General features: G+C 40.3%; 2 pseudogenes; both read left to right on the top strand.

Annotated features, from left to right (window-relative positions):
• The first annotated feature begins 1068 nt into the window (after positions 1–1068).
• On the top strand, positions 1069–3017 carry LOC116470439 (SURP and G-patch domain-containing protein 1-like; annotated as a pseudogene).
• An 11579-nt stretch (positions 3018–14596) lies between these two features.
• On the top strand, positions 14597–15546 carry LOC116470326 (leucine-rich repeat-containing protein 59-like; annotated as a pseudogene).
• The last annotated feature ends 8792 nt before the right edge of the window (positions 15547–24338 follow it).

Raw genomic sequence — 24338 nt, 5'->3', positions numbered from 1 at the left:
TTGGCTAATATCATAAAATATGTGTTTCTGCAATGAGGCTGATATCACAGATGTCACACACCAAATATCTTATGCAGCTGTACCAAGTAAGAGCCCTACCAGAACTTGTTTCTGACTCTTGGATCCCTCAGTCCAATCAAGGACATAAAAGAGATTGGAGACACTGGTAGGTTGAGGATATGGTGACAAGATCTCTTTGGAGAGGGCTCTCTCCTCATCTCTAATACTTTAGAGGATGGATTGAGGTATGCTGCCTTCTATCCCCAAACCTAGTTCAGGAGTCTCAGGGAACCCCTGCAACAGCTTGCAAATGTGCTCCCTGCTATTGGAGACATGAAGGACTGGTGCCTGACTTGGCCTGATGAAGCTCAAGTAGTCTGGGGACTAGGAAGTCTGGAAGCTCATAAACTGCTTGGATGGAGAAGCCAAGAGACCACTACGGCAGCAGGACTGAGCCGAATGATGCGTTGTGTTTCACATCAGGTGTGTGTCAGGAAGGAGAGTGTGTCAGGGAGAGGTTATCCTCCTTCTCAGTCAACAGGACTATTTACAGGAAGGAAGAGCAGAAAGAGGCTGAGGTGTATGGTGGATGCCCAGGAAGCAATCCATCTGAGTCCAGGGAGCTGCATAAGAGAGGGCCCAGTAAGAAACCTCTGAAGAGCTCAAGAAGAACCCAAGAGAGAAGCATCGGCTTCATCATCTCCTGACCCACCCTGGAGCATCAGCTTTAACCATCCATATGTCCAGAGAAGCTGAAGCTTCCTAGCCAAGCAGTGCCCTCCCCTACACCTCTGTTCTCTCCTACCCTGAACACTGGCAGTTCCAAAACAGCAGTTTGTGAGATAGGAAGGAGGTGAGATGAGAGAGAGCCAGGAACTCACCCTGTCCCTACAGCAGGCAGCAGCCTGGATCAGGTACAACCTGGGAAACAGGAGAAGAGGCGACCAAGGTCAGATCTTTGTTATCCCATGGTCAGGACATTCTAATTACTGAATTGTGAGTGTGTTCATGTCCTAAAGTGACTATAGGATTGTCACATGAGACTGAGTAGAGAGACTGCGGGATTGGATGAGTCTCAGGATGGAAAACCGGGATATTGCAGGAAAGGCTAACCGGTGGTTTGGGGTTTCTCCCCCTAAATCTGGAAAAATGAACATGAACATCCTTCACCAGGAACAGCTCATCGCTCAGAAGAAAGGGGAAATTGGATCCAAAATGGAACAGAAAGCCAAGCAGAACGAGGTGGCCAGCCCACGCCCCCACATCCCGGCGAAATTACAAATGCACACAACCCTTCCTGCATTTCAAACAAGTTTGCCAACGACGGTAGCTTCTTGCAGCAGTTTCTGAAGCTGCAGACGGCACAAAACAGCACAGATGACCCCCACCCCCAATGCCAGGGCGCCCAGTGCCCCTCCCAGCACGCCTACCTCCTGCGCCGGGAAGAGGTCCCTCCTTATCAGCAGGCAGACAGGCCTAGGGCTGGCCAACCCGCCAGGCCGGTGAAGAACTACTCGCACGCCAAGCAGCTGCCTGTGGCGCACCGCCCGGGTGTCTTCCAGTCCCACGACGAGGGTGAGGAGGACTAGAAGCAGTGGCTGGAGATCAAAGTTTCACCCCCAGAGGGACTCGAGACTCAGAAAGTGATAGAGAAATTGGCCCCTTTGTGGCAGACGCAGGCCCCGAGTTAGAAAAAGTGACTATGGAGGACTACAAGGATAACCTGGCGTTTCCATTTTTGCACAGTAAGAATAGCAGGCAATTCCTCTACTACAGAAAGGAGGTGGCTGAGATAAGAAAGGAAGCGCAGAAGTCGCAGGCAGCCTCTCAGAAAATTTCACCCCCAGAGGACGAAGAGGTCAAGAACCTCGCAGAAAAGTTGGCCGGGTTCATAGCTGGCGGGGATCCCGAGGTGGAAACCATTGCCCTCCAGAATAGCTGCGAAAACCAGGCCTTCAGCTTTCTGTACGAGCCAGCCCAACAGCCAAGCGTCCAACTGCTACTGACAGAAGCTGGAGGAGTTCCGGAAAGCCAAGGCCGGCTCCAAAGGCACCCTCATGGCACCAGACCCCGGCCTGAAGCGCAGGTCCCCTCCTGAGGCCCGACAACCACCTGCCCCGCCTCGTCCTCGCCTGTGCCCCCAGTCATCCCCGCTCCAGGCGCCCCCAGGGAGCCAGCCTCCGCAGCCACCGTCAAGAGGAAGCCGAAGGGCCGGTGGAGGCCTGAAGAGGACAAAGTAGAGCTCTCACCTGCTGAGCTGGTGCAGAGGGACGTGGATGCCTCTCCCTCACCTCTGTCAGTTCAGGACCTCAAGGGGCTCGGCTATGAGAAAGGGAAGTCCATGGGTCTAGCGGGCCTCACGGAGCTGTCGTGCTCCCAGAGGCAGCAGCTGAAGGACCAGCAGGATATGCTTCAGATGTACGACATGATCATGCAGCACAAGCGGGCCATGCAGGATACGCAGCTGCTGTGGGAGAAGGCGGTGCAGCAGCACCAGCATGGCTACCACAGCGACGAGGAGGTGAACAGCGAGCCGCGCACCTGGGAGCACCAGCTGCAGCGAATGGAGATGAACAAGACGAGGGAATGGGCCGAGCAGCTGACGAAGATGAGCCGAGACAAGCACTTCATCGGAGACTTCCTGCCTCCAGACAAGCTGGAGAAGTTTATGGAGACCTTCAAGGCCCTGAAGGAGGGTCGCGAGCCTGACTACTCGGAGTACAAGGAGTTCAAGCTGACCGAGGAGAACATCGGCTACTAGATGCTGATGAAGATGGGCTGGAAGGAGAGTGAGGGCCTCGGCGAGCCAGGGCATCAAGAACCCAGTCAACAAGGGCACCACCGCAGTGGCTGGCGCCGGCTTCCACATTGACCGGCCGTCCGCTCTCTCCAAGGAAGACGACGAGAACTAGGCCCTCCTCAAGAGGATGATGCCGGCCTACCGCTTCCGGCCCAACCCCCCGGAACAACCCCAGACGGTCTTAGTAATGAGTGTTCTGAAAACACGTACTTTCTGAATGACCAACCGTCCCTGGACTGTGGCATGTTCCGACCTGTATTTCTGCCCACCCCTCCCGTTGTCACTAGTGCCGTGCTGTGTAATAAAGTTCCAGTGCTCATCCAAAAAAAAAAAAAAAAAGAATGAGTAGAGAAATCATGGGACTTCTAGAGTTTTCCTCCAGGGAGAGGAAGTTGTCATCACCAAATGAAGTTTAAGCACACAGTGGTAAGATTATTTTTATTTAAGCTGTGACGTTGTCACAATCCAAGCACCACACTTGTTCAGCATACCAGTTGTATAGATATTGTAAGAATGATTACATGTTTTCAGTCTTCTTAATGATAAATATCACTGTGTTGGACGGTTATTATATACAAGGCAGTATGGTAAACACATATTGTACCAATCAACATCCCAGAAAAAAAAAAAAACAAGGAGACATGGTTAAATTGGGATTTTCTTAGCAAAGTTTAATAAAGGCATTATTTGCAAAGAAGTGGCAGGTGGTAGAGATGATGCTCTGCCCTGAAGCTAGTAATGGCAGGGCTGTTACCTGTCGTTAAGCCTGAAGGGAAGAGGGTAGTTAAAATATTACTATTTTAACTGTCAGTTAAATCATGCTTGCACTGATGTGGTGACCAAGGAAATATTGGCCACAAAACAGAATAGCTAGCAAGTCTTTGGAACAACATAGTTGTTTAGCTGGGCTTTTTTTTTTTAATTTTTAACCAAAGTGCTCAAATCTGGGAAAATCTCACAAATGAACTGGAAAGGGAGAGTGATCATTAGAACCTAATTTAGGAATAAATCCTTGGAATTTTTCAATCTTTCTTTGGTAAATGTTTCTTATACATGTGCTCCCCCATCTGACAAAGCCTATAGACATAGATGGAGCATTATTTTTCTTTAGAAAGAAAGCACTTTAAACTTTCAGGTGCTGGAATTAGATATGCTGGATATCACATCAAACCAGATGGCAGCAAAGGTGGCATGATCAGCACAAATGTAAAACATGCAGTTTAATTCTTACAAAAAAAATCCTTCTTGCCAGGTGATTGAAAACCAGCCGTGACATGAAACTTTTTTTTTTGAGAAGGCAGAGTTCCTTTAATCAGGGAATCAATATCCATAATTTTCGTTCAAAATGGTATTAGGTAAAGCAGGTTTTAACTCAAAAACTCTCCTGTACACTTATTTATATATATATATATGTTTTTATACTAAGTAAAATTTGTCTTCATATTTTTATAATGCTACACACACACACACACAAACTACATGTGCTGTACATTTAAATTTTTACATACATAAATTTATTATAACATAAAAAGTAAAAGTGATGAATATTGTTTAAAACAACTAATATACTATTTTTAATTTGGGGGTTACATAGAGTCTCAAATATTTAATTGTGATTTTAAAAGATCTAGTAAAGACTTCTAAAGCTAAAACACAATTTGAATTTTAAAAAGAATGATTCTTCTTACACAATTATAAATATTTGCAGTAAATATTTTCCTCACAATGCTGTTTTGACCCCATTTTTCAAGTATTAGATTATATTCCTTTGATCAAGTGAAGAAAACTGAATCATTATAAATGACTAGCTGAAAGTAAATCCTGTTCTTTTGTTTCTTTAGCAAATTAAAGATTTGTCCTAGGGAAGATGGCTGGCTTCAGTTCCAAACATAAAAGTCAGGTGTGTGCACACCAACGCATGTGTACTTACACTGTAGCTCCACAGCCCTGAAATGTGTTCAGATGTTTTTCTATGCCAGATGTTTTTCTATGCATTTTTAGTGATACATTGATTTCCTTAAAAGAATAAGTTGGTATCATCCAGGTGTGCCAATCAGATTAAGACACTGCTGTTCTAGAAGGAGGCCAGGAGTATTTCTTTAATGTAGCTCTTACATGGAAGCAAACATTAGGCATGCAAAAAAACAATCTCTACCTCCTCCCCACCTTATCACACCTAGGTGTCCTAGTTCTGGAAGTCAGAAGTCCGAAATGGATCTATGAGGCTAAAAACCCAAATGTCAGCAGAGCTGTGTTTCTTCTTGTTATTTTAGGGGAGTAAATCTATTTCAATGTTTTTTCCAGTTTTCCTGCATTCCTTGGCTCAAGCCCTCTTCCTTGAGTCCCTCTGCCTTCTTTCTCTGTTGTCACCTCACCTTCTCTATCTGTGATACTTCCACTTCCCTCTTACAAAGACCCTTCTGATTACATTGGGTTTGGCTCATCCAGATAATCCAGAGTAACCTCCTTATCTCAAGAGTTTCAACTTAATCACACCTGCAAAGTCTTCTCTTGCCATCTAAGGAAATATATTCTCAGGCTTGAGGGATTAAGATGTGGACATCTTTGGTGGGCCATTATTGTGTCTACCACAGGGGGTAAATTTAAAAAGTATTTGGCAGGATTCGTTAATTTATGAAGATGGTGTGGGATGAGTGAGGGAGACAGTAAATTCTCCCAGGTATATAATTTACTTAATTTTAAGAATAGTGGTGGTCATCCACTAAGGTGAAGCATATTAGAAAAAAAAATCATTCAGGTGTGAAGATTATAATGTTGGGGCATGTAAACTGTATGTGACAACTACAAAACATTTAAGATTACATATGTGGCTTGTGTTTTTTTGGCTCACATTAGATTTCTACTGGTCAGAGCTACTATAAAAAGTCCTATTTCAAATACACTTGGCCTGTGAAAATTCAAAGCTTCTTCGTGATCTCTTCGAATTCCCAAATATTACATAATCATGGGACTTTCTCCAAATATCTGCTCTATACACAACATAAAATTTGTGCTCTATATTAGCCCAAATCTCTCTATTTTGCTCTATATTAGCACAATGTAAAATTCAGAACCTTTATCCGTTATTTAAAGAAAAAGATATGTATGTGTAGAAACATTATTGACGATATCTGAGTCATAGAATCACACCATAAGATCTGCCTTCTCTTCTGCTACCCATTTTTCTCCCTTAATTCTTTGTTCATTCTTTCTTTTCTTCCTTCTTTTCAGAAACAAAACAATTTCTGTCTTTTTCTCCTGCTTAGTAGTTCAGTAAGCATCTTATTTTGTTGGAGCAAGCTTTTGAGATTTGTCTCTCTTCCTGCAATCAGGCAGTTTTCTCCTAAGATAAGGTCTAGTGAATAAAATTTTCTTCATCTTTTACACTTGCAATCAAAGATGAAAGTCACTGGAGTGATTTTTTAGTACTCACAGCTCTGATTTTAGTGAGATGCGTAGAGTCACATCTATTTACTCCTCTCTGCTATTACAAAATGTGGTAACCTCTAGTGGAACTTTGGGGAGCATAGTGTAAAAACCATTGTTCTGTTCTCCTGGCTCCAGAGACACCCTACTATCCCAATTTTTCATTTCTGACAAGTCCTCCTCAGTGAACATTGAAGGCTTCTCAACTTCCAAATATCTCTAAAATGCTGGCTTCCTGTTGCTCTCCTCAATCTTCCTTTTGTGTTTTCATCCAACAGTGTTTCAACTCTGCTCCCTAAAGTCTACATTCATTCAAATGTAAACCTCCAACACAATTCCCATAAAGGCTTAAGGTTCAAATAGCAGCACACTTGCTAGGTATCTCTTGTTTGCTTAAGCTTCCACAAGCACCTCAACTTCTTAACAAAGACAATTTCAGAACAGCATCTCAGTTTTGAACCTGGCAGGCCAATCCTGGGGTCTGACTTAAGTGCTGAAATTGCCTTATCTGGTTTAGATTCAGTGTTACTGAATTGATTATGGAGTCTGGGAAATCCCGTGAAGTCCCACTGCAAGCTGGAGACCCAGGAAAGCCAGCGGTATAGTTCAAAGGCCTGAGAACGAGAGCTAATAATACTGTTCATTCCATTCTGAGTCTGGAGGAGCACTGAAGCAGAAGATTTATGTCTCAACTCCAGCAGTCAGGCAGAGATTGGATACTGAACTTATACTGAATCATAATGTAGCATATTTATATCTATTTTTTTAATTCCTCCAGACATCAATTAACTTGTGTCCTGGAGAAAAATTAGAGTGAAAACCACAGGATACTCTTCAGTAACACATAAAAAAAAATTAATGGGTTTAAAACGGTACAAATAACCTAGATTTCAAGATCTAGAGAAAACAAGTATACATACATATGGTTCCTTGAAAGCAAAAATTTAGACAATTAAGAAAAATAACTGAATATGAAAAAATTAAGTTCTACACAGCTACAATCTAATTTCCAACAGTATATCAAAGGAACAATTAAGACATGCTTCTTGTTTTTAGAAATGTATTAAAGGGTAAGCTCATCTGGGGCTCATAAGAAAATTTTCTTAATTTTTAATGAAACAAATAGAAATATCTAAACACTGAAGAACATTGTGCCAAAGGCTTGAGTTTGCAGTATTAGTAAAAATTTGTGCATACCCTTCTAAGCAACAAGAAAAGACATTGCACATTATTACAGAGTGCCTGTCTTCCAATCTGCTTAAAAGGCTTCTCAGACCTTACAAAGTAGTTGGCTTTTAAGTGCATAAAACTTGGAGGGGGCCTTGAAATCACAGACAGATAAGAATAAGTTTCCTAAAGATGGATTTAACCATGTCTCCTATTTCATAAATTTGACCAGTCAGAGATTCACCTGGCCAGTGGCCAACTGTTCCAGCCATCCATGATGAGGCTCCAGGCATGCAAGGGAAGAAGCCATCTTGAATGTCCAGCTCAGTTGAACTTCAGATGACTCCAGTGCCACTACCTGCCTGCAACTGCATGAAAGAAAGTGAAAATTGCTGAGATAAGCACAAACAATGTACAGAACTGTGAAACAGTAATTAACTGTTTTGATTCACCACACTTTTTGCTAGTTTGTTACATAGCAGTAGATAACTGAAACACTGTATATAGCCTATCTTTGGAAGAGTATATACAACTTTCAATCCCATCTAATTATTCTTTACCGACAACTATGAAAGATATACTTTGAGGGAACATATTTGGAAAGATTTAAATAAGGCATGACATTTCTCCTTTCAACATTTAAAGAATTTGAAAGATAGCCTACTGACAAGTTGTCAGTTGGCCCAACAGGACACCCAAATGAATTAGATGGGCAAAAAGTCAACATGTACATTCCTCTTAATGTTTATGATAATAAGGTAATTGAAGATGCTTCCTTCGACAAAATCATAAGGAACCATCAGATCTCCAACTGAGAAATATTGATGGGGAATTGGAGTTTGGCTCCATCAAACCTAATACAAAAAGCAAACAAGATCTGCTGAACAAATTCACCTCTCCAAAATAGAAGCTGTTTTTTATATGAAAAGAGATCCAGTTAATTATCTCATCTTCTAGCCAAGGAGTTTACAGGGAAACCACTGGACTGATGATCTGATTTTGGTCTTGTTGTATTTGCTGGTGAAAAGAGTTCATTAAGTGGATGGGAATTTTGAGTTACCTCAACAACTATCATTGCTCAGCAAAAAAAATGAATTAGAATATTACTTAACATCAATTCTAAAGAAGCCACTCTGTAAAACCATAGGATCTTACTTCTGTTACTGTTTCTTTTGTGGCTTAGTTCTGGTGTTTGGGGAGTAGGAAGGGTAACTCTTTAAAATCCCCCCAAGAATGGTGTTACGTAAGTATTTAAGGAGCTGTGAACTTTGCGTGCCACACAGAAAACTGAAGAAGTACCCAATTATTTTTAAAATTGGAGAGTTGTCAGTGGGATTAGTACTATTAGTGCTCAACATCATTAATTTCTGTTGCCTCCTCAAGGACTCAGTTTTAGAAAGGCATGCAAAAATAACTAATTTGGATTCCTTACCATGGTAGGGGTTCTGTATGCATGAAACCCTTAATTTGTAGAATTATAGGGATGTTTGGGGTCTGTTACATTTAGTAGGCTATTATTTGCCCTGTAGGCTAGCATGGATTTTTTAGTAATAAACTAACATTTTCAAATAAGGTGAGATTTAACCAAGGAAAGTGAGTGTATTCCAACTAACTTGAATGTTACACTGGTTTCATCACACCGAAGTATTTCACTACATACTGACCTGTCAGAAGTGACAGTATGCAGAGAATTTACAAAATTTATACCATTAAATTTAAGACATTTCTGTTTTACTTTCAACCAAGAGCCCCAAGGACTAAAGCATCATCTGATATTAATTTTCTATTGGTTTCAGAATCTGCCACAGAAATGATAGGTTAAAACACTGGGAAAACATCATAGGCCAGCACAGTTAGGCTCACTATCAAGGCTCTACTTCATTTATTTGAGATAAACATGACAATGTATTTTTCCTCTGTCTTTTCTATGCAAAAGGAAATACATTTTCTTTAGAAAATTGGGAATGTGCTGTACCAAAATAAAAGATGTAAGTATATATGGAAATTTAGTATGTAACACCAAGATGGCATTTCAAAGTAATGGAGGAAATGGACAATATTTTCTTTTTCTTTTTTCTTTTTAATGTTTTTAATTGACAAAAATGTATGTATTTATGATATACATAATGTTTTGATATATGTATACACTGTAGAATGGTTAAATCAAGCTAATTAAATTAGGTTTGTTCTTTAAATGGTTGTTTCAAACAGCTAGCTGTTAAGAAAAAAAAGCAAAGCTAGACCTACCACTCAATAAATTCTAGACAAATTAAATATTTAAATATTAAATTATGAAATTTAAAAAGACTCAAGGAAAATATGGAAGACTTTTTTTTATTTAATTTTTCATAGGAGAGGAAGATGGCTGAACAGAAGCTCCCACCAGTTGTCCTCCCCACAGGAACACCAAATTGAACAACTATCCACACAAAAAGAAGCATCTTCATGAGAAGCAAAATCAGGTGAGCAATCACAGTGTCTGGTTCTAACTTCATGTTACTGAAAGAGGCATTGACGAGGGTAGGAAAGACAGTCTTGAATCACCAGTGCCACCCCTCTCACATCCCTCAGGAGTTGCCTCCTTGTACAAGAGAGAATCTGTGTGCTTGGGGGAGACAGAGTGCAGTGATTGTGCGACTTTGCATTGGAACTCAGCACTGCCCTATCACTGTGGAAAGCAACACTGTACAGAACTCAGTTGGCACTCACAGAGGGAACATTTAGACCAGCCCATGCCAGAGGGGAATTACCCATCCCAGAGGTTGAAACCTGTGTTCTATTCCTGGGCAAGTGCTAATCTTATGCTGGGCTTGCAGCCGTTAAACTTAGGGGCACGTGACCTAGGAAGCCACCAGCCAGAGTAGCCAAGGAAGTGCTTGCGCCACCCCTCCCCCAACCCTAGCCAGCACACCTCGCATCTCCAGGAGGAGATCCTTCCTTGCACTTGAGAACAGGAGAGGGAAGAGTAAAGAGGACTTTGTCTTGCAACTTGGGTACCTGTGCAGCCTCAGTAGGACAGGGCACCAGGCAGAGTCCCAAGGCCCCCATTCTAGGCCCTAGCTCCCAGATATCTCTAGACACATCCTGGGCCAGAAGGGAACCCACTGCCTTCAAGGGAAGGATCTAGTCTTTGCAGGTTTCATTACCTGCTAACTAAAGAGCCCTTAGTCAAAGCAAATGCAACAAAACCAAAAATAAATAAATGGAACCTAATTAAACTAAAAAGTTTCTGCACAGCAAAAGAAATAATCAGCAGAGTAAACAGACAACCCACAGAGTGGGAGAAAATATTCACAAACTGTTCATCTGACACAGGACTGATATCCAGAATCTACACACAACTCAAACAAATCAGCAAGAAATAAACAAATAATCTCATCAAAAAGGGGGCAAAAGACATAAATAAACAATTCTCAAAAGAAAATACACCAAGAGCCAACAAACATATGGAAATGCTCAACATCACTAATTATAAGGGAAATGCAAATTAAAACCACAATGCAATATCACCATATTCCTGCAAGAATGGTCATCATTTAAAAATCAAAAAATAATAGATGTTGGTGTGGATGTGGTAAAAAGGAAACACTTTTACACTGCTAGTGGGAATGTAAACTAGTACAACCACTATGGAAACTATGGCGATAAAGAACTAAAAACAGAGCTACCAATCATCCAGCAATCCCACTACTGAGTACCCAGAGGAAAGGTGATTACATGAAAAAGACACTGCACATACATGTTTATAGCAGCACAATTCACACTTATAAAAATACGGAACCAACCTAAATGCCCATCAACCAACAAGCGGATAAAGAAAATGTGGTACATATACACCTTGGGATACTACTCAGCCATAAAACTGAATGAAATAGTAGCCTTTGCAGCAACTTGGATGGAGCTGGAGGCCATTTTCTAACTGAAGTAACTCAGGAATGGAAAACCAAATATCATATGTTCTAACTTATAAGTGGAAGCTAAGCTATGAGAATGCAATGGCATAAGAATGATATAATGGACTTTAGGGACTCAGGGAGAAGGGTTGGGGTTGGTGAGGCATAAAAAACAACATATTGGCTACAGTGTACACTGTTTGGATGATAGGTACACCAAAATCTCAGAAATTACCACTAAAGAACTTATCCATATAACTAAAAACCACCTATATGCCCAAAACCTGAAAGTTCTAAAAAAGAGCCCTTGGTCACTGAATAATCAGCAATGGTAGGCAGTAATCATCATGGGCTGGAGTGAGACTCAAAGATGTGCTGGCTTCAGGTGTGACTCAGCACCTTCCCAGCTGTAGTGGCTAGGGGGAGAGATTCTTTTTGCTTTAGGAAAGAAACAGTAAGAGTGAAGGAAATTTTGTCTTGAGCTTAGGTACCAGCTTGGCCACAGTGAGGTAGAACAACAAGCAGCCTCTTGGGGCTCCCAATTCTAAGCTGTGACTCTTGGACAAGATCTCTGGACCTGCCCTGTGACAGAGGGGAGCACACTTCTCTTGAAGAGAGAGACACAGGCCTGGCAGCATTGACCACAAGCTGACAGAAGAACCCCTGGGCCTTGAGTGAACCATCAGCAATAGCCAGGGAGTACTCACCACAGGACTGGGGTGGTGATGGCCATGGAGAGAGATTCCTCTGGTTATGGAAAGGGGAGATAAGAGTGAGAAGAACTTTGTCTTGCAGCATGGGTGCCAGCACAGCTTCAGTAGAAGAGAGTACCAGGTAGATTCCTAAGGTTTCCAACTCCAGACCCTTGTCACAGATGTCATCACTGGACCTGCCCAGAGATAGGAGGAGTTTACTGTCCTGAATGGAAGCACTCAAACCTGGCTAGATTTGCCACCTACTGGTTGTAGAGTCTTAGGGCTTTTGGCAAACATAGGCAGTAGCCAGGCAGTGGATACCATGGGCACTGGGCAAGACCCACTGCTTTGCTGGTTTCACATCTGACCCAGTTCAGTCCCAACTGTGGTGGCTACAGTTGTGCTTGTGTCACCCCTCCTCCAGCTCCAGACAGCTTAGCACAGGAAAGAGATTCTGTTTGTTTAGGAGAAAGTAAGGGAAGAGAAGAGTCTCTGCCTGGTAAATCAGAGAATTCATCCAGATGTTATCCAAGACCACCAAGGCTCTTCCTCTAAAAGTCTGCAAGAGCTACAGCATTACTGGGCTTGGGGTACCCCCTAATGCAGATATGGCTGTAGTGACCAAAAACTTAGATCATAACACCCAAGTCCCTTCAAATACCTGGAAAGCCTTCCAAAGAATGACAGGTACAAACAAGGCCAGACTGTTAAGACTACAATAAATACCTAATTTTCAATACCCAGAAACTGATGAATATTCACAAGCATGAAGGCCATCCAGGAAAACATGACCTCACCAAACATAAGGCACTGGGGATCAATCATGGAAAGACAGAGATATGTGCCTTTCAGACAAAGAATTCAAAATAGCTGTTTTGAGAAACCTCAGTGAAATTCAAGATAACACAAAGAAGAAATTCACAATCCTATCAGATAAATTTAACAAAGAGATTGGAATAAATTAAAATAATCAAGCAGAAATTTCATAATTGAAAAGTGCAATTGACATACTGAAGAATGCATCAGAGTCTTTTAACAACAGAATTGATCAAGCAGAACTAGTGAGCTTGAAGACAGACTATTTGAAAATGCAGTCAGAGGAGACAAAAGAAAAAAGAATAAAAAACAAGCACACCTATAAGATCTGGCAAACAGCCTCAAAAAGGGCAAAGATAAGAGTTATTGGCCTTAAAAAGAAGGTAGAGAAAGAGATAGGGGTAGAAAGCTGATTCAAAGGGTTAACAAAAGTCTTCCCAAACCTAGAGAAAGATACTAATATTCAAGTACAAGGAGGTTATAGAACACCAAGCAGAGTCAACCTAAATAAGACTACCTCAAGGCATCATATAATCAAACTCTCAAAAGTCAAGGATAAAGAAAGGATGCTAAAAGCAGCAAGAGAAAAGAAACAACAAAAAATGGAGCCCCAATACATCTGGCAGCCGACTTTTCAGTGGAACCTTTACAGGCCAAGAGAAGGTGAGTGGAATGACGTATTTAAAGTGCTGAAGGAAAACACTTTTATCCTAGAATAGTAGATCCAGTGAAAATATCCTTCCTTCAAACATGAAGGAGAAATAAAGACTTTCCCTGACAAACAAAAGCTTAAGGATTTAATCATCAGACCTGTCCCACAAGAAATCTTAAAGGGGGTCCGGGCGTGGTGGCAGGTGCCTGTAGTCCCAGCTACTCAGGAGGCTGAGGCAGGAGAATGGCATGAACCCGGGAGGCAGAGCTTGCAGTGAGCCCAGATCGCGCCACTGCACTCCAGCCTGGGCGACAGAGCCAGACTCCGTCTCAAAAAAAAAAAAAAAAAAATCTTAAAGGGGTTCTTCAATCTGAAAGAAAAGGACATTAATGGCAATAAGAAATCATCAAAAGTTAGAAAAGTCACTGGTAATAGTAAGTACACAGAAAAACACTAATGTTATAACACTAATTGCAGTGTATAAACTATTAATATCTTGAATAGAAAGACTAAAAGATAAACTGATCAAAATAATAACTATAACAACTTCAACTTTTCAATACATGGACAGTATAATAAGATATGAATAGAAATAACAAAAAGTTAAAAAGCTGCGGGACAAAGTTAAAGTGTAGAGTTTTTACTTATTAGTTTTCTCCTTGCTTGTTTGCAGGTTTGCTTGTTTGTTTTTGCAGTGTTCAGTTGTTATCAGTTTAAAATAATGAGTTGCAGATTATTATTTGCCAGCCACAGGGTAACCTCAAATAGAAACATACAACAAATACACCAAAAAGGGCAAGAAATTAAGATATGCCACCTGAGAAACTCACCTTCATTGAAAGGAAGACAGGAAGGAAAGAAGGAAGACCACAAAATAACCAGAAAACAAATTTTAAAAGGCAAGTATACATCCTTACTTATCAATAATAAGATTGAATATGACTAAACTAAACTCTCCAATAAAAAGACATAGAGTGGGCACCGGTGGGAGGTAGGAGCGGGTCTCGGAGTGTGGCAGGCGGGCGGACGGGCGGAGGCGGTATCGCACCGGCGGCGACGGAGGGCTCGGGGGTAGTCGGTTGGGTGGGGGCCCGCTGAACTGACAAGCGGCATTTCAGCTCCATTCTTCCGCCAGTCGGAACCCCAGAGCAGCGACCCGCCCAGCAGGTGTCACCATGACCAAGGCCGGTATCAAGGGCGGGAACCTCCGCGACAAGCTGGACTGCAACGAACAGGACCTGAGTCTCAGCGACCTGAATGAAGTCCCAGTGAAGGAGCTGGGTGCCCTTCCAGAGGCCACCATCATGGATCTGTCTTGTAATAAACTGACTACTGTACTGTGGGATTTCTGTGGCCTCACACACCTGGTGAAGCTAGACCTGAGTAAGAACAGGCTGCCGGCGAACTTCGGCCGTCTAGTCAACCTCCAGCACCTGGATCTCCTCAGCAACAGGTTGGTCACCTTGCCTGTCAGCTTTGCTCAGCTCAAGAACCTGAAGTGGCTGGACCTGAAGGATAACCCCCTTGATCCTATCCTGGCCAAGGTGGCAGGTGACTGCTTGGATGAGAAGCAGTGTAAGCAGTGTGCAGACACGGTGTTACGTGTCCTGTGCATGGCACAGGAAGGCCTTGCGGGCGGATCAGGAGCTGGAGAGGCAGCGGCAGTTGTAAGTAGAACGTGAGGCAGAGAAGAAGCGTGAGGCCAAGCAGCGAGCTAAGGAACCTCAGGAGCGGGAAGCGCAGAAGCGGGAGAAGGCGGAAGAGAAGGAGCGCCGAAGAAAGGAGTATGATGCACTCAAAGCAGCGAAGCGGGAACAGGAGAAGAAACCTAAGAAGGAAACAAATCAGGCCCCAAAATCTAAGTCTGGCTCGCGTCCCCTCAAGGCACCACCCCAGAAGCACACTCGTTCCTGGGCTGTGCTGAAGCTGCTGCTGCTACTATTTTGTGTGGTGGGAGGGCTGTTTGCTTGTCGGATGACAGAGCTGCAGCAGCAGCCCCTCTGCACTAGTGTGAACACCATCTATGACAATGCACTCCAGGGTCTGCGCCGCTATGAGATCCTCCAGTGGGTCCTCTAGGCCGACTCTAAGGAGTGAGCTTGTCCCCAGCACCTGCTGCCTCCCAGCCTTGGAGCTTGGATTCCTGTGGAACTGGGTTCTACTGGACACAACCTCTTTTTAGCATGAGACCTACCTGCCATCATCAAATGGCTGCAGATTGGTACATGAGAGAGACCTCCTCTTTGTAGGACTTCTTGGTTCCTTAGTCAGGGTTCCCTGATGGAATGAGGAGAAATGGGAGGAGGTCGGAGGCCGGGGCAGTTACCTGCATGCCTAAAGAAGTAGGCTTGGGGGCAGGGAGAGAGAAAACATGGGCTTTGCTAGTTGTTATGCAAAGCTGTGTAAAGGCAAGGCTCCTTTCTACTAAATGGTCAGCTGTCACTGCATTTATAGTTTTGTATGCCACAAACCCTTTCATTCCTCCCTGGACAATCAGGGCAGATCAGGAGGAAGTTTTGGGGGACTAGAAGACCACACTCAGTAAATCCAGTCTAAATTGGTGGGGAGGGGTATTCCTGTTTTCTTTAGGACCTCAGAGATGTAAGCATTTTAGCATCCATACAAAATCTCTTGCTGTGAAACAGGCTTCATGACCATCCAGTCCAATATAACACTTGCAGAGAAATTGAGGCCTTCCCTGACTTGCCTAGTCTCCCAGCTAGTTTGAGGCAAAACTGGATTCCCACTCTGGTATTCTTTCTTTCCTTTATGTCATTTTCCTTCCTTTATAATGTCCTGAGAGACTAGAACTCACACCAGAATTATTTCTCAGGCGAAGCATAGAATCTTTGGTGGTAGACAGATTTCATGACTCGGAGACATCTCTTGCCATCATCAGGCCTTGGACAGCTCCTGTGGAGTCCTGCCCAACTTATGTGGCTTCCATAAAATGGCAACAGTCCAGGCTCCTTGCCTCAATTTTAGAGTATTAACTCCCTAATTGCTAGTAAGCAAGGAGGTGGATCTCTGCAAACCTACACTGTCTGTGACTGCTCTAATTGTACTTGGTGTGACTAAATACCTCAAAGGCAACCTGTTTTTGTGGGTTTTGAAGTGTCAGCTTTATAAGACACTGAGGTTTAGAATTGTTTGATTCTAGACCATAACTGAAGGGAATAAATGGAAACAGGAAATGAAGGGAAACAAGTAGCTTTGTGGAGATGAAAAGTGGTGTATCACCCAGTGACTAGCACAAACAAGGATCGCACTATCCATTCTCTTGTCTGCTAGATTAAGCATTATCGTGCCTCCTTTGCTTCATCTTTTCACAACAGCTGGATGGAGTGATCAGAAATGACTGTGTCATGGTGCTCATTCACTGAAAACTCCCAGTTGCAAGCTCCTTGCCTCCCCTGGAGGGAGCAAGAACCTGTCATAATTCAGAGACAGAGAGGGCAGGGTCCAGCCTTTTAGCCCTAGTGGCCTGTTTGGATGGGACTGACACTCATGACTGTCCTGATATTGGAAGAAAGGACTTTGTTAATCTTCTCCCCTATAGCTCTGCTGTGTAGGTCTACACCTTACTCGGTATCACTACACGTTCCTTTAGTCTTCCTCCAAGCTCCAGAGCCACTGGTACAAATGCATTATTGAAACTAAATACATAATACATATAATGAGGTTAAGACAATATAGAAGTCCTCATAGTCATCATATCCCATTCCTTGGCCAGTTGAGGCAGCTCATTGGCTAAGCCCAGTCAAGCCAACCCACAGCTTCCTTCACAACTTCAAGATTTGATGCTAATTCTTTTGGATTTCTACAGTTATTAAATATATATCTGAGAAAAAAAAGACATAGAGTGGCTGAAGAGATTTTTTTAAGACCCAACAATCTATTGCCCACAAGAAAAACACTTCACCTACAAAGACACAGATAGACTGAAAATTAAGAGATGGAAAAAGATATTTCATGCAAATAGAAACCAAAAAAGGGAAGATTATCTACACTTATATCAGACAAAAATAAATCTCAAAACAAATCTATAAAAGAGACAAAGAAGGTCATACTATAATGACAAAAGGGTCAATCAGCAAGAACATGTAACAATTATAAATATATATGCACCTAACATTAGAGCACCCAGATATATACAGTAAATATTACTGGAGCTAAAAATAGAGGAAGAACCCAATACAATAATTAGCTGCAGACTTTCAGCATTGGGCAGATCATGCAAACAGAAAATCGACAAAGAAACTTCAGACTTAATCTGCATTATAGACCAAATGGAGTTAATAAATATTTACACAATATTTCATCCAATGACTGCAGAATACAAATTGTTCTCCTCAGCACATCAATCACCCTCAAGAATAAACTCTGTATTAGGCCACAAAACAACTCTTTAAAAATTAAAAAAATTATAATATCGAGTATCCTCCCTGACCACAATGGAATAAAACTAGAAATCAATAACAAGAGGAATTTTGGAAACTATACAAACACATGGAAATTAAACAATATGCCCCTGAATGACCAGTGGGTCAATTAAGAAGTTGAGGGAAATTTAAGAATTTCTTAAATCAAATAATAATGGAAATACAACATACCAAAATCTGTGAGATACAGCAAAAGCAGTGCTAAGAGGAAAGTTTACTGCTATAAACATCCACATCCAAAAAGTAAAAAAAAAAAAAATTCAAATAAGCAACCTAATGATGCATCTTAAGGAACTAGAAAAGCAAGAGCAAACCAAACTCAAAGTTAGCAGAAGAAATAATAAATATCAGAGCAGAAATAAATTAAATTGAAATGGAAAAAAAAATACAAAATGTCAACAAAAGGAGAAGTTGGCTTTTTGAAAAGATAAACAAAATTGACAAACCTTTAGCCAAAAAAACTAAGAAAAAAAAAAGACCCAAATAAAGAAAATCAGGGATTAAAAAAGGAGACATTATAACCAGTATTGCAGAAATCCAGAAGATCATTAGAGGCTACTATGAATAACTATATGCCAATCAATTGGAAAACCTCAGCAAAAATGATGAATTTCTAGACATATACAATCTACCAAAATTGAACCATGAAGAAATCCAAAACAAGAACATACCAATAACAAATGATAAGATCAAAGCTATATTAAAAATCTCCCAACAAAGAAAAGCCCAGGACCCAATTTCACTGCTACTGAGTTTTATCAAACATTTAAAGAGGAACTAATATCAATCCTACTCAAACTAATCCAAAAAATACAGGAGGAGGAAATACTTGAAAACTCATTGTATAAAGTCAGTATTACCCTGATACCACAATCAGACACAGACACATCAAAAAAAAGAAAACTACAGGCCAGTATGTCTGATGAACATTGATGCAAAAATCCTCAAAAAATCCAAGCACACCAAATTCAACAACATATTAAAATGATTGTTTGTCATTACCAGGTGGGACTTATACCTGGGATGCAAAGATGGTTCAACATATGCAAACCAATCAATGTGATACATCAGATCAACAGGATGAAGGACAAAAACCATGTGATCATTTACATTGATGCTGAAAAACATTTAACATTTGATAAAATTCAACATCCCTTCATGATAAAAACCCTCAAAAAACTGAGTAGAAAAGAAACGTACCTTAACACAATCAAAGCCATATATATCATACTGAACAGGGGAAAAACTGAAAGCCTTTCCTCTAGATCAGGAAGATGACAAGGATGTCCACTTTCACCACTGTTATTCAACGTAGTACTGGAAGTCCTAGGTAAAGCAATTAGACAAGAGAAAGAAGGGCAACCAAATTGCAAAGGAAGAAGTCAAATTATCCTTTTTTGCAGATGACATGGTCTTATATTTGGAAAAAACTAAAGACTCCATCAAAATTCTCTTAGAACTGACAACAAATTCAGTAAAGTTCCAGAATACAAGATCAACATACAAAAATCAGTAGCATTTCTATATGCTAACAGTGAACAATCTGAAAAAAGAAATTGAGGAAGTAATCCCATTTTTAAAATAGCTACAAATAAAATTAAGCACCTAGGAGTCAATTTAGCCAAATAAGTTAAATATCTCCACAATGAAAACTATAAAATATTGATGAAAGAAATTGAAGAGGACATAAAAAATTGGAAAGAAAAGAAAGTTCTTTTCTTTCCAATGTTCATGAATTGGAAAAATCAATATTGTTAAAATGTCCATCCTCCTCAAAGCAATCTACAGATTCAATGCAATCGCTATCAAAATGCCAATGGTAGTCTTCACAGAAATAGAAAAAACAATCCTAAAATGCAGATGGAACCAAAAAAGACCTAGCATGGCTAATGCTATCCTGAGTAAAAAGAACAAAACTGGAAGGATCACATGACCTGACTTCAAATTATATTACAATGCTATAGTAACCAAAACAGCATGCTAATATCACATAAAAACAAACATATAGACAAATAGAACAGAATAGAGAGCCCAAAAACAAATCCATACATCTACAGTGAACTCATTTTTGACAAAGGTGCCAAGAACATTCATTGGCAGAAAAAGAATCTCTCCAATAAATAATGCTGGGAAAACTGCATATCCATACGCAGAAGGCTGAAACTAAAACCTCTCTCTCATAATATACAAAACTCAAATCAAAATAGATTAAAGACTTAAGTCTAAGACTTCAAACTATGAAACTGCTAAAGGAAAACTTGGGGGCCTGGCACAGTGGCTCACACCTGTAATCCCAGCACTTTAGGAGGCCAATGCAGGTGGATCACTTGAGGTCAGGAGTTCAAGACCAATCTGACCAACATGGCAAAACTCCATCTCTACTAAAAATACAGAAGTTAGCCAAGCATAGTGGCACATGCCTGTAATCCCAGCTACTCAGGAGGCTGAGGCACAAGAATCACTTGAACCTGGGAGGCAGAGGTTGCAGTGAGCTGAGATCTTGCCACTGCACTCCAGCCTGGGCAACAAAGTGAGACTCTGGCAAGAAAACTAAAAGGCCACCAGGTTATATTAGAGCAAGAAAAGAGAAAAAAGAAAATATTGGAAAAACTCTTCAGGACATTGGGGTGGACAAAGATTACTTGAGCAATACCTCACAAGCACAGGCAACCAAAGCAAAATAGACGAATGGAATCACAACAAATTAAAAAGCTTCTTCACAGCAAAGGATAAAATCAACTAAGTGAAGAGATGACCCACAGAATGTGAGAAAATCTTTGCACACTATCCATCTGACAAGGGATTAATAATCAGAATGTATAAGGAGCTCAAGCAACTATATAGGAAGAAATCTAATATTCTGACTTGAAAATGGGCAAATAACTGAGTAGCCATTTCTCAGAAGAAGACATACAAATGGCAAATATGCCTATGGAAAGGTACTCAACACCACTGATTGTCAGAAAAATGTAAATCAAAACTACAATGAGATCATTTCACCCAAGTTAAAATGGCGTTTATCCAAAAGATAGGTGATAACAAATGCTAGTGAAGATATGGAGAAAAGGGAACCCTCACACACACTGTTGGTAGGAATGTAAATTGGCACAACCACTATGGAGAACAGATTGGAGGGTCCTCAAAAAACTAAAAATGGAACTACCATATGCTATTTCACTGCTAGGTATATACCCAAAAGAAAGGAAATCGGTGTATCAAAGAGATATCTTCACTCCCTTGTTTATTGCTGCACTATTCACTGTAGTCAAGATTCGGAAACAACCTATTTGTCCATAAACAGATGAACGGATAGGAAAAATGTAGAACATATATACAATGAAGTACTATTCAGTCATAAAAAAATGAGATCCTGTCATTTATGACACCATGGATGGAACCACAGGTCATTATGTTAAGTGAAATAAACCAAGCACAGAAAGAGAAACTTTATATGATCTCACTTATTTGTAGGAACTAAAAATTCAAACATCTGAACTTACAGAGATAGAAAATAGAATGGTGGTTACCAGAGGCTGGGAATTATGGTGGGGGAGGAGTGGGGATGGTTAATGGGTACAAAAATATAATTAGATAGAATGAATAAGATCTAGTATTTGATAGCGCAACAGGGTGCTTACAGTCAACGATAATTTATTGTACATTTTTAAATAACTAAAAGATCATAACTGGATTCTTTGTAACCAAAGAAATCATAGTTGTTTCAGGTGATGGATATCTTATTTATCTTGATGTTATTATGCATTGTATGCCTGTATCAAAATATCTCATGTACCCCAGAAATATACACACCTACGTATATACATAAAATAAAAAATTAAAATATCTAAAAAAGCAAAATAAATTTAAAAACTATTTTCACATAGAGCTAAGGTTTTTCTAATCAAAGCTCAAAACCAGAAAGGAAAAGACTGATAAATTCTACTAAATAAAAACTTTTTTATTAATTTTTTTATTTCTGTAGGTTATTGGGGAACAGGTTGTGTTTACTTACAGGCGTAAGTTCTTTAGTGGTGATTTGTGAGATTTTGGTACAACCATCACCTGAGCAGTATACACTGCACCCAATTTGTGGTTTTTTATTCCTCACCCCCTTCCCCCTCTTTCCCACTGAGTCCCCAAAGACAATTGTATCTTTCTTATGCCTTTGCATCCTCATAGCTTAGCTCCCACATATGAGTGAGAACTATGATGTTTGTTTTTCCATTCCTTAGTTACTTCACTTAGAATAAGTCTCCAGTCTCATCCAGGTCGCTGCGAATGCCATTAATTCATTTCTTTTCTTGGCTGGGTAGTATTCCATTGTGTGTGTGTGTGTATATATATATATATAAAGAAACTGTGAAATATATATATATGTGACATATATAGGTATATACCCAAAATATAGATAGGTATATATTCATATATATGTGACATATATAGATATGTGTGACATATATATGTCACAGTTTCTTTATACACTCATTGATTAGTGGGCATTTGGGCTGATTCCACGTTTTTGTAATTGCAAATTGTGCTGCTATAAACATGCATGTGCAAATGTCTTTTTCATACAATGACTTCTTTTCCTCTGGGTAGATACCCAGTAGTGGGATTGCTGTATCAAATGGATATATTTTTACTTCTTTAAGGAATCTCCACATTGTTTTCCATAGTGATTGTACTAGTTTACATTCCCACCAGCAGTGTAGAAGTGTTCCCTGTTCATCACATCCACACCAACATCTATTTTTTTTAATTTTTTACTATGGCCATTCTTGGAGTAGTAAGGTGGTGTCTCGCTGTGGTTTTGATTTGCATTTCCAAGATCATTAGTGATGTTGAGCATTTTTTCATATGTTTGTTGGCCATTTGTATATCTTCTTTTGAGAATTGTTTATTCATGTTCTTAGCCCATTTTTTGATGGGATTGTTTGTTTTTTTCTTGTTAATTTGTTTGAGTTCATCGTAGATTCTGGATATTAGTTATTTGTCAGATAGATTGTAAAGATTTTCTCCCACTCTGTGGGTTATCTGTTTACTCAGCTGACTGTTCCTTTTGCTGTGCAAAAGCTCTTTAGTTTAATTAAGTCCCAGCTATTTATCTTTGTTTTTATTGCATTTGCTATGGGTTCCCAGTCATGAAATCCTTGCCTAAGCTAATGTCTAGATGGGTTTTTCCAATGTTATCTTCTAGAATTTTTACAGTTTGAGGTCTCAGATTTAAGTCCTTGATCCATCTTGAGTTGATTTTTGTATAAGGTGAGAGATGAGAATCCAATTTCATTCTCCTACATGTGGCTTGCCAATTATCCCACCCCTATTTGTTGAATAGGGTGTCTTTTTCCCCACTTTGTATTTCTGTTTGCTTTGTCAAAGATCAGTTGGCTGTAAGTATTTGGGTTTATTTCTGAGTTCTCTATTCTATTCCATTGTTCTATGTGCCTATTTTTATGCAGGTACCATGCTGTTTTGGTGACTATGGCCTTAGAGTATAGTTTGAAATCAGGTAATGTGATGCCTCCAGTTCTGCTTTAGCTAGTCTAGATTTTCTTATCTATAAGGACTCTTTTTAATTCCATATGAATTTTAGGGTTGTTTTTTCTAATTCTGTGAAGAATGAAGGTGATATTTTGATGTGAATTTCATTGAAAATTGCAAAATTGTAAAAGGGGTTGAGTTCTTGATTTGGTTGCTGTTGGTGTATAGAAGAGCTACTGATTTATGTACATTAATTCTGTATCCAGAAACTTTGTTGAATTTTTTTTTATCATTTCTCAGGGCTTTCTGGAGGAGTCTTTAGGGTTTTCTAGGTAAACAATCATATCATCAGCAAACAGTGACAGTTTGACTTCCTCTTTACTGATTTGGATGCCCTTTGTTTCTCTTTCCTGATTGCTCTGGCTAGAATTTCCAGTACTGTATTGAAGAAGAATGGTAAGAGTGAACATCCTTGTCTTGTTCCAGTTCTCAGAGGAAATTCTTTCAACTTTCCCCCATTCGATATTATGTTGGCTGTGGGTTTGTCATAGATGGCTTTTATTACATTGAGGTATGTCCCTTGTATGCAGATTTTGCTGAGAGTTTTACTCATAAAGGGATGATGGATTTTGTTGAATGCTTTTTCTGCTTCTATTGAAATGGTCATGTGATTTTTGTTTTTATTCAGTTTATGTGGTGTATCACATTTATTGACTTGCATATGTTAAATCATCCCTGTGTCCCTGGCGTGAAACCCACTTGATCATGGTGGATTATCTTTTTGATGCGTTATTGGATTTGGTGAGCTAGTATTTTATTAAGGATTTTAGCATCTATGTTCATCAGGGAAATTGGTCTGTAGTTTTATTTTTTGGTTATGTTTTTTCCTGGTTTTGATATTAGGGTTATACTAGCTTCATAGAATGACTTAGGTAGGGTTCCCTCCTTCTTTATCTTGTGGCATAG

This window comes from Hylobates moloch, unplaced genomic scaffold, assembly GCF_009828535.3.
Source record: "Hylobates moloch isolate HMO894 unplaced genomic scaffold, HMol_V3 SCAFFOLD_6, whole genome shotgun sequence".
NCBI classification, from domain to species: domain Eukaryota; kingdom Metazoa; phylum Chordata; class Mammalia; order Primates; family Hylobatidae; genus Hylobates; species Hylobates moloch.
Note: the sequence above shows the minus strand (reverse complement) of the source record. Positions and strands in the feature narration are given on the sequence as shown.